The sequence below is a fragment of the Lepisma saccharinum genome, chromosome 15, assembly GCF_977018435.1.
Source record: "Lepisma saccharinum chromosome 15, izLepSacc3.1, whole genome shotgun sequence".
Taxonomy (NCBI): Eukaryota; Metazoa; Arthropoda; class Insecta; order Zygentoma; family Lepismatidae; genus Lepisma; species Lepisma saccharinum.
In genome coordinates, this window is record NC_139243.1 from 63,273,761 (window position 1) to 63,283,240 (window position 9,480).

At 39.9% G+C, this 9,480-nt stretch overlaps 1 non-coding gene across 1 annotated transcript; it reads left to right on the forward strand.

Moving 5' to 3' along the window:
- Nucleotides 1–9,188: 9,188 nt before the first annotated feature.
- TRNAA-UGC (transfer RNA alanine (anticodon UGC)) lies at nucleotides 9,189–9,263 on the forward strand. The gene has a single exon. It is a non-coding gene; the product is annotated as a tRNA-Ala (tRNA).
- The last annotated feature ends 217 nt before the right edge of the window (nucleotides 9,264–9,480 follow it).

Genomic DNA, 9,480 nt, shown 5'->3' on the forward strand with positions numbered 1-9,480 from the left:
CATTTTTCTTTTACAGCAATTCACATAGATACATTAAAATACTGAAACAAGCAAAAATGCTCATCAGATGGTAGCGTATTCATCTGGATCTGATTGTGCATTATGAGGATATATACAAACGAACAGATGCAGCTGCCCATATATTCTGATGACTTCTAATCACTGATAGCAACTTATATTGTACTAAACTAATGATTCAATTAGTGATACGAAAGTTTATTTCTGATACGTGATGATTTTGAACTAAACTAATTCTTCATAATTATGAGCGTTGACTGTCTTGAATGTGACGATTTCGTTTTGATTTATAACATTCAAAATTCATTATGATCTCAACTTTTTCTATTTTCTGATTTGCACTGAAGAGGAAAAGACTCTTGGTTGGAATTTGATTTCCATGTTTTCTATCATCCGATATGCATTTGAAGTGAAATGGTTGTGGAGATGTTGGAAATAGACATGGAAATGACATGTAATAAAAGTGTTCCTTGCCTAACCCAATCCACCTCTTACGACATATATGGGTCGGCAAAATCGCTAACGTTAGTCACAACGCCATCGGGAAGCTATTACAGTGAGAAAGTAATTTCATTATTATTTTTCAGTTTAGTCATTTCTAATTACATAACCTTAATCTACCCTTGTAAAAGTAGTCTATGACTTCGTTGGAATTCTAGCAAGCGATTAACATTTTCCATTACACCTTTTCCAAGTGTTTGTACCGTATCACGCTGACGGACACTTTAACTCCATTGAGTTACTACTACCCTGCCTTCACATTATTGTAACCAGTACGCTATCGCCAGCCTATAGATTGATTTGGATTCATAATGGAATGAGATCCATTTTAATATTTTATTTTGCACTTTAGACATCTCGATTTCAAATTTAATTTAATTTCCCATCAGCTTGATATACCGGTCAGCTTCCTGTTTGTTTTCAAATGTACTTCATGCACGAAAGGAGCTAACTGGAACTTGACTTGCAGTTTCAATAGGAACGCTAGCCGCTGTGCAATTTGACTCCGCAGGCAATCGAATCCGATACCTCAACAACAATAAGTTATCGGGAAATTTCCGCGGTCGCTCTCAACTATAGCCTGTCCCAAGTATCTGTGGAACAGACGAACTAGAACAAGTCTCTGCGCAAGAAGTGACGCGAGACGGCTCCACCAATGAACAGTGAGAGGAACGGGATTGCTTAATGGAGGGGTGGGAGGTGACTGGAGTTACCCGATTTCCCTTCTTCGCATTGGCTTGGCCCACTCCATTTCCCTCGTCCTTCTCTACCGTTATGCGCGGCCCTGCTCCACAGTTAGCTGGGACACGGTATAGCTTTTCGGTAGTTTAAGTGCATATTGTGCTCAAATAGGCAAATCGGGACAAAGTTTACATTTTTCCCAATGCATTTCAGTGTGCCTGTACCAGGAATTGAACAATCACCACCCTTGATTACAAAAAACACATACGACGCCATTTTAAAATCATGTTTCTTCGTGTCCTTACATGTTTAATGTATTCACACCCTCACCCTCTGTCGCACCCCATCCTCAGCGGATACGCCACTAAGCACAAATACGCAAGAATCGTTTGACCTTGCACGTACACAACATCTCCTTCCACCTCCACTTCCAGTAATCGATAAATAACATCAAGAAACCGACAGCCGGATACCTGATACCGCTATCCAACTTGATCTTTTCGGGACATGAATCTCAAAAATTTCATTAATTCCCTTGTAAAAGTAATTCTATGACTTCGTTGGAATTCTAGCAAGCGATTAACATTTTCCATTACACCTTTTCCAAGTGTTTGTACCGTATCACGCTGACGGACACTTTAACTCCATTGAGTTACTACTACCCTGCCTTCACATTATTGTAAACAGTAACTGAATTTCATTTTACATAAATATGTGTTTATTTTCAGCAAGATTTGTCTAAGTAGATATGGATGCTGAGTATCTTCCTAAATTAACAGGTAACAATTTTCTTCGCCATCACAACATCGCTTCGTAACTAGAAATGTCACATACTTGGCCCTGAATACTGAATGGCATTGCAATACCATACAGTACAAGGTAAATTAAGAATATATGACGATAATTACAGTTAAACTAAACAAATGTTTATACCAAAGTATAAAAATATGAATGTGTGACGCGTGCAGTGGCACAGTCCTTATGTCTTGTTGCCTGATTTTCCTCCTTGAGTTTTAGCCTTTTTTAGAGGTCTGCAAAAATATCGACGCCAAAAACATCGACGGCAAAAACATCGAGACCAAAAACATCGACGGCAAAAACATCGACACCAAAAACATCGACGGCAAAAACATCGACGCCAAAAACATCGACACCAAAAACATCGACGGCAAAAACATCGACACCAAAACGTCGACTGCTCAAACATCGACACCAAAAGCATCGACGTGAAAATCATTTCTTGACAATTTTTTCTACACTAAGGAATTCAAATCTAATCCCGAATATTTTGAGATGGGCTACCCTAAATTATAAAGTGTTTCAGTGAAACGAACAATGCGTAATGAGCGAACTCGAGTTGATAACTTACAGTGCTACGGTGCTGCCAATGTACAATGGTCATTGATAAGATTACAAACAATGAGATTGCTCAGTGATCGTGATTGTTTAGTTTCTGGTAACCATTTATCACTTCTCGCCGGCAGCGTTTGTCGTCAGAGGAAAGGGAGAGGAAGGCTCCTCCGTGTGAAAGATGAAAAGGCCACCGACTATTGTTATTCCTTGTTTATTAGACGCAGGAGACCGAAAGGACCAATATACAACTTGACTTTTCCCTAGTGACTTTCGGTCCATGCAGTAGTATACCTTGTAGCATGGCATGGCCTCTTGCTATCAAAACGAGCTACGTGAGTAACATTGTACACGTAATTATCAGTGAAGCAAAGCAAACTTACCTTTTCTTTCAAGTCACATGTACATACTACGTGTACATTAGGGTGGAGTGAAAATGGGCCAAAAAAATTTTTTTTTGAATTTCAATTAGCTAGATATGTCAAAAGGTGCCAATAGATCAATAGAACACTGTGTAAAAATTTCAAGACTTTTGAGCAATATTTTGATCGCCCTTCGCAACCTTTTATTTTGCAATACTAAGCGACATTACAACGATATAACGATATAGTCAGTCAATAGTGACTATTAGTCAGTTTAGTCACTTTAAAACTCAGTTAATGCAATCAAATGCCACAAACAGTTACAAGGTGAAGTGAGAAAAGTCACGTTTCGACTCTAACGTCGGCATTATTCTGTAGCTGTCGAGAAGCGATGCGTGCACGGATGAAGCCATCTCTCGATTTCTGTCCACAAACAGCTTTCGCCACCTCGGTCACCATCTTCACGTGTCTTTCCACAGCCTGTGTGGGGTTGGGGAATTTTGAGAAGGTGAGGGTTGGAGTCACCACCGTCGTGATGAGATCACTGAGCCCAGTGTCTGTCATTGCCTTGATTACGGGAGGGTCCGAGATAAGGCAGATGGACCAGTCGATCACGTCGAAGTATTCCACGGCGTCGAAATTGAGTTTTGCGGGAACCTTAAACCTCCGTATTTGTCCACTGGTGTCTGCTGCAGCTCTGGCCTTCATCACTCGTCGCTGGACCAGCTCACGTATGTGTGGTCGATGGTCCGTCATCATGGCCAGGAGCAGATTCTCCGGGTGAGCGAAGTATGCATTGCGATGAATGATGGGGTGAACGATCTTCTTGTGCTTAGGGCTGAGGTATCGTCACTTGACGAGCATCTGGTGAAGGTGCCTAGCTCCATCTTTGCATGAGCAGTGGGCTTTTACGGCGAACCACGTTGGAGCATATACGCGAATGATGAACGTCACCAGCTTTTTCAGATTCTCTGACGGTTCCATGTCGCTTACATATAATCGGAGGATTCGATTGGCTGTCGTTATCCATCGTGAGTGATTCAGGCAACCTGGGTTTTGCATTGCCAGATTGACGCTACATTCACCTTTCCCGATGCTATTGCACATTTCCAGTAGATAGCGCTGATCTGTGCTCAACTCCTTCGGGTCAACAGGCTGAACCTCGCCCTTTAATAAAGAAAATTTGAATTTGAATTTGAACATTGGACAGTTGCTCGGTCAGCTGCACTGGTGCAAATGAGGAGACAGACTGTTCGCTACACGTCACTAGCCGCTTTCCGATATCTCCACAGAATCCGTGCGGGCCTGTAGTGGTACCACCGAGTGCCTGGAATAGATGGCGCAGGGGCAGCTCATTGGCATGGAGCAGACATACCAGCCTCTGCAGAGGACGCTCGAAGGTTCCTTCCAGTCGGCGGATAACGCCCGCTGTGTGTCTCGTGTTCACATTTGTGCCGTTACAACCTACAACTTTAATGTTCTCTGTCTGCGCATTCCTCTCTTTGAAACTAGAGACTATTGACTCAGCTATGTCTTTGCTGGAGCCTGATGGCGGAGTCGTGTGGCTGAAGTACGAAGAACCCGGCTAAGTGATGATGCTTATGTGTTCTTTCGTGAGGATTTTTCTGTGTTACTTGTTGTCGTCGCCAAGAACGTGTGTCAAAGTTTGATCCTTGTGGTTATCAAAGAATACCTTATGTCAGTGTGAGTGTGGTCCAACTGGTCATCATTCTGTTGGAGTTCCTTACGAGTTTTGCAGCGTTCTCGGCGGATCTTGCTTCGATCGATTACTTTAGATCGGTCGATTGGCGACACGAGACCAAGATCATGCAGAACTGATGTTGCTAATACAGCAGCCGATCCATCCGAGACTCGGATCCGATCGCAAGCTTTAGCGAGTGAAGGTAGAGAGATTGTCATTTTCTTACATTGGCGATTCTGCTTTGGCTTAGTCTTGACTGATTCTGTATCTGGAATGTACTCATCGCCAGTGGCATTGACCGACGGGTACGTGTCATCTTCGGCACTGTCGGCAGAATCGGCTTGACCTTTACTCTCAACGGTCCTCTGCTTCTTCATTCATTCGAGATTGGCTTCCTCCCTTTCAGCTTTCTTCTTCCATTTTGACGTCTCCTCTTGATCTATACTGCTGATTATCATCTTTTTTGGTCCTCTCTGGTCTTCAAGGAAATGGCGTTCCTTTGAACTTTGAATTCTTTTGTGCATTTGCAGTTGGAAACCATGTCGAAGCACTTGCATTTGCTGAGATCAAACAGACTGTTACCTCTGTCGCGAAAGTCGGAGAGTCTCCGTTGGTAGTTGTGTTGATCCTTTTTCCCTTTGCAGACCTTTAGGATTGTGTTGTATTTGTCGTGGAACGATCTGAGTTTTTCAATCGCTTGTGCGTGAGTTACTGTTGGAAGTGAGGCTCTTTCCCAGATCTCTTCGACTTCATAGCACAGTTTGTGAGATATGTCCAAAATTGATGGGTATTTTCCATTGTCCGTCCTCAGGTCTGGTCGCAGTTGAATATATTACTTCATGAGATCGGTGTAGGTCGGCAGAATATTGGTCGGTAGGTTTCGTGGAGCGCCAAATATCTCTTGTAACTGCCATCTCTCTGAAAATGAAAGTTCTAGGGATGCGGATATCCTGAGGATAACATATGTCCCCAGGATATCCCAAGGACATCCTGGGGATAACGTGTGTTGTATTGGTAAGCTATAGGGCAAATGGCACATTTTCCATAGTCTAGCTTCTAAAAATAAAAAATAAAAATTTTCACTCCACCCTACTATACAACACAAGTTATCCCCAGGATGTCATGGGACATCATGTTATCCTCAGGATATCCCCATACAATGTATAGGTAAGCTTAAGATGGCCAAAACCTTTTCAATAAGTAGCTCGCTTAGATTCGCTACTTAATAAGCCATGCTGAAATCAAAGTGAATCAGGCTACAAAGTCATAAAAAGGGTTAAAATGCCAATTATTTCAATAAGGTGAAGGGCGATCAAAGAGTTGACAGAAAATAATATGATTTTGCAGGATTCTTACTATGGACAAATGGCACATTTTCCCTAGTCTAGCTTATAAAAATAAAAATAAAAGTTTTTTCACTCCACTCTAGTGTACATACAAGCGTATACACCGTGTGCAAGTAATATATCTGGCCCCTTGCAATATTTTCTCGTTCTCTTACCCTCCAGACATTTTCCCCGTCACCACGAAGCGCCGTCACTGTAAATTAGTACCGCTGTTGTATTTGAATCAAGGGGTCTGAGGTACGATCCCCGGTGGAGGAACGTTGGTATGGATTCTTTAAACTATAGGTTCAGTTCTGATTAACCCTTCATGGGTCACACCAGAAAAATTACCTTGTTGATCGCTCACGGTGCCAGAGACCGGGCTCTTAATATATGTTAAATTAAAGGTCTAAAACGCGAAATCCTAAATATATTTATGTTTTTTGTTATATATATATATTTGCAAACAATTGAGATTGTATAAAACTACGAATTGCATGATTCAGTTTTAAAAATAAATATACATGACAAAATAAGTAATATTCCAAATACCGAAAATTTCAATGTTACATGTGTACCCATAAAATAATAATAATCGTTTTAAGTCCTCTTTATGCACAGATAACTTAATCGGGACTGGACCCACAGTTTAAAATAGGATTTGAACCACCATGTGCTTTCACTGGGTATCGAACCCGGGAACCATTGATTACAAGGTAACGCTGCGTTTATTGCAGACACACATGGAAAAATGAGTTTCTTCTGCAAATAAAGTAACTGGTGATTGAAAGTATTTTAAAATGTATCACTGCACTCTTACAAATTGTTACACTGATGGGTGTCAATGGTCATCTGAATCAAACTGTCCATCTACTGAGTTACTTTCCCTCAGAATATTCGCTCTTCTTCCCTTATGTCCACCTTATCAGGGACGGCGTTCCAGGCGGGATAGGGAACTGAAACCCCACAAAACATCTCTAACTCCCTTCGTACGTTAGACGCATTTCAACCAAAAATATGAAAAACTAGAAGTTTTCTCACTTAATATTTTCCATTAAAAACTTCCATTTGGCCAATCATAACTCACCAAACTTGCTACAAAATTGAATCACTAGTTTTAGGAATAGGTCTAACAGGTGCGAACATATTTTTTTATATAAGTAGGAGGACGTTCAACACCTAACAAACACTAAAGCTTCATTTTCATAGACGTGCGCACGGGGAGGCAAGGGTGGCCGACTTGTAATGTAATCTTATTGCAGTTATAATATTATACTCTAAAAGAATGTTACCTATTTTTAAGCCGATAAATGTCCAAGCAACTACGGGTGAGGGGGTTCCTTGTATCACTTTGTACACACACACACACACACACACACACACACACACACACACACACACACACACACACACACACACACACACACACACACATATATATATATATATATATATATATATATATATATATATATATATAGGTACCGACGTTTCAAGGACCCTTTCTGAGTTTATCTGCTATCCACGAAATCGTCTTCAGTGACTACCTACATGTGATGATATGCCATAATACACTACCTCGAAGAAGTAGGCAAACCGAGCTTCTAAGAAAATATGTGGTGTATTCTCCCTTCACCCTTAACTAACAAACTAACTCTCTAGCCTTCTTAAACCCGAAGGTTCATGGCTGCAGCAACATAGGCCCTCCATCTGTCCCTATCTTGAGCAAGATCTATATACTCTTTTCCATCCCTGCCGATTTCCCTTAGGTCCATCTCAACGTTGTCCCTCCATCTTCCTCTTGGCCTTCCTACAGGTCTCTTACCATCAGGTTTCCCAACAAGAATCCTGTAAACTCCTCTTTCCTCTCCCATTCGTGCCACATGGCCTGCCCACCTAAGTCTTCTTGATTTAATTATTCTAATAATATCTGGACATGAATACAAATTATGTAGTTCTAAATTATGTAACCTTCTCCACTCACCTGTCTCCTCATCCCCTTTAGGTCCAAATATTTTCCTAAGCATCTTATTTTCAAATACTCTCAATTTATGTTCCTCTTTCAATGTAAGGGACCAAGTTTCACACCCATATAATACTACAGGCAAAATTACTGTTTTGTACATTTTAACTTTTACTTTCTTAGATATTAAACAAGAAGACAAAAGTTTATGAAGAGAGAAGTAACATGTATTTCCTGAATTAAGCCTACTTTTTATTTCCTCTTTAATATAATTTTCATTTGTTAATATTACTCCTAAGTATTTGAATTTGGAAACTGGTTCAAACGAGTTGTTATCAATAATTAGATTTTGATTATTACCTAATACTTGGTTTCGGCCTGTAAGCATATATTTAGTTTTCTCTGTGTTAACTTCCAAACTTATCTCTTTAGCAGTTCTGAAAAATATTTTAGCATTATTTTTAATTGTATTTATATCATCCCCTAATAAGTCTATATCATCTGCATATGCTAACAACTGAGTCATACCATTTAATTTTAGTCCTTCGTTAGTTTCTTTTACCTTCCTAACAGCATATTCTAAGGCAAAATTAAAGAGCAATGGAGATAATGCATCTCCTTGTTTTAACCCATCATGAATTGTAAATTTGTCAGACACATTAATACCCACACGAATTTTACTTTCTGTTTCACTGGTGCCTACTTTTATCATACTAACAAGCTTCTTAGGTATTCCAGACTCCACTAATATATTATATAATTTATCTCTTTTGACCGAATCATATGCTTTTCTTTAAATCAATGAATAGCTGATGGACATTTTGGTTATATTCCCACTTTTTTTCAAGTGTCTGTCTGATGTGAAAAAAATGATCTGTAGTTGATCTGTTACGTTTAAATCCACATTGATAATCACCTATAATTTCATTAGCATATGGGGTTAGTCTTGTTAAAAGAATGTTAGATAATATTTTATATGTTGTTGAGAGTAGAGAAATTCCACGGTAATTATTGCAGTTCATTTTATCACCTTTTTTAAACACAGGAACAATTATGCATTCTTTCCACTATTGAGGTATTTCTTCTTTATTCCATATTAAACAAATTAATTTAGGAATTTGACATATTAACGAATTTTCACCATATTTAATTAACTCAGCTGGTATTAAATCAATGCCAAGTGCTTTGCTATTCTTTAGCCTTTTACTAGCATCTTTAACTTCAGTCAAGTTAGGTTCTGGAAGTAAAGGTTCTGCTGTGTGTACTTCATTTACTTCTGATTTATGGCCTCCCCCATGGCGCAGTGGTAGCGTCATTGCCTTGCAATCAAGGGGTCCCGGGTTCGATACCCGGTGGAGGCACAAGTGGTTCTGATCCCACTTTAAACTGTAGGTCCAGTCCCGATTAGCCTTACTGTGCATAAAGTGGACTTAAAACTCAAACTTCTGATTTATCTCCTACATGAACATTTAAAAGGTCATTAAAGTAGTTCTTCCATCTATTTAGAATATCGCTTGGGTCAGCTAGAAAATCACCGTCTTTATCTTTTATCAAGTTTACTTTAGGTTGCCACCCCTT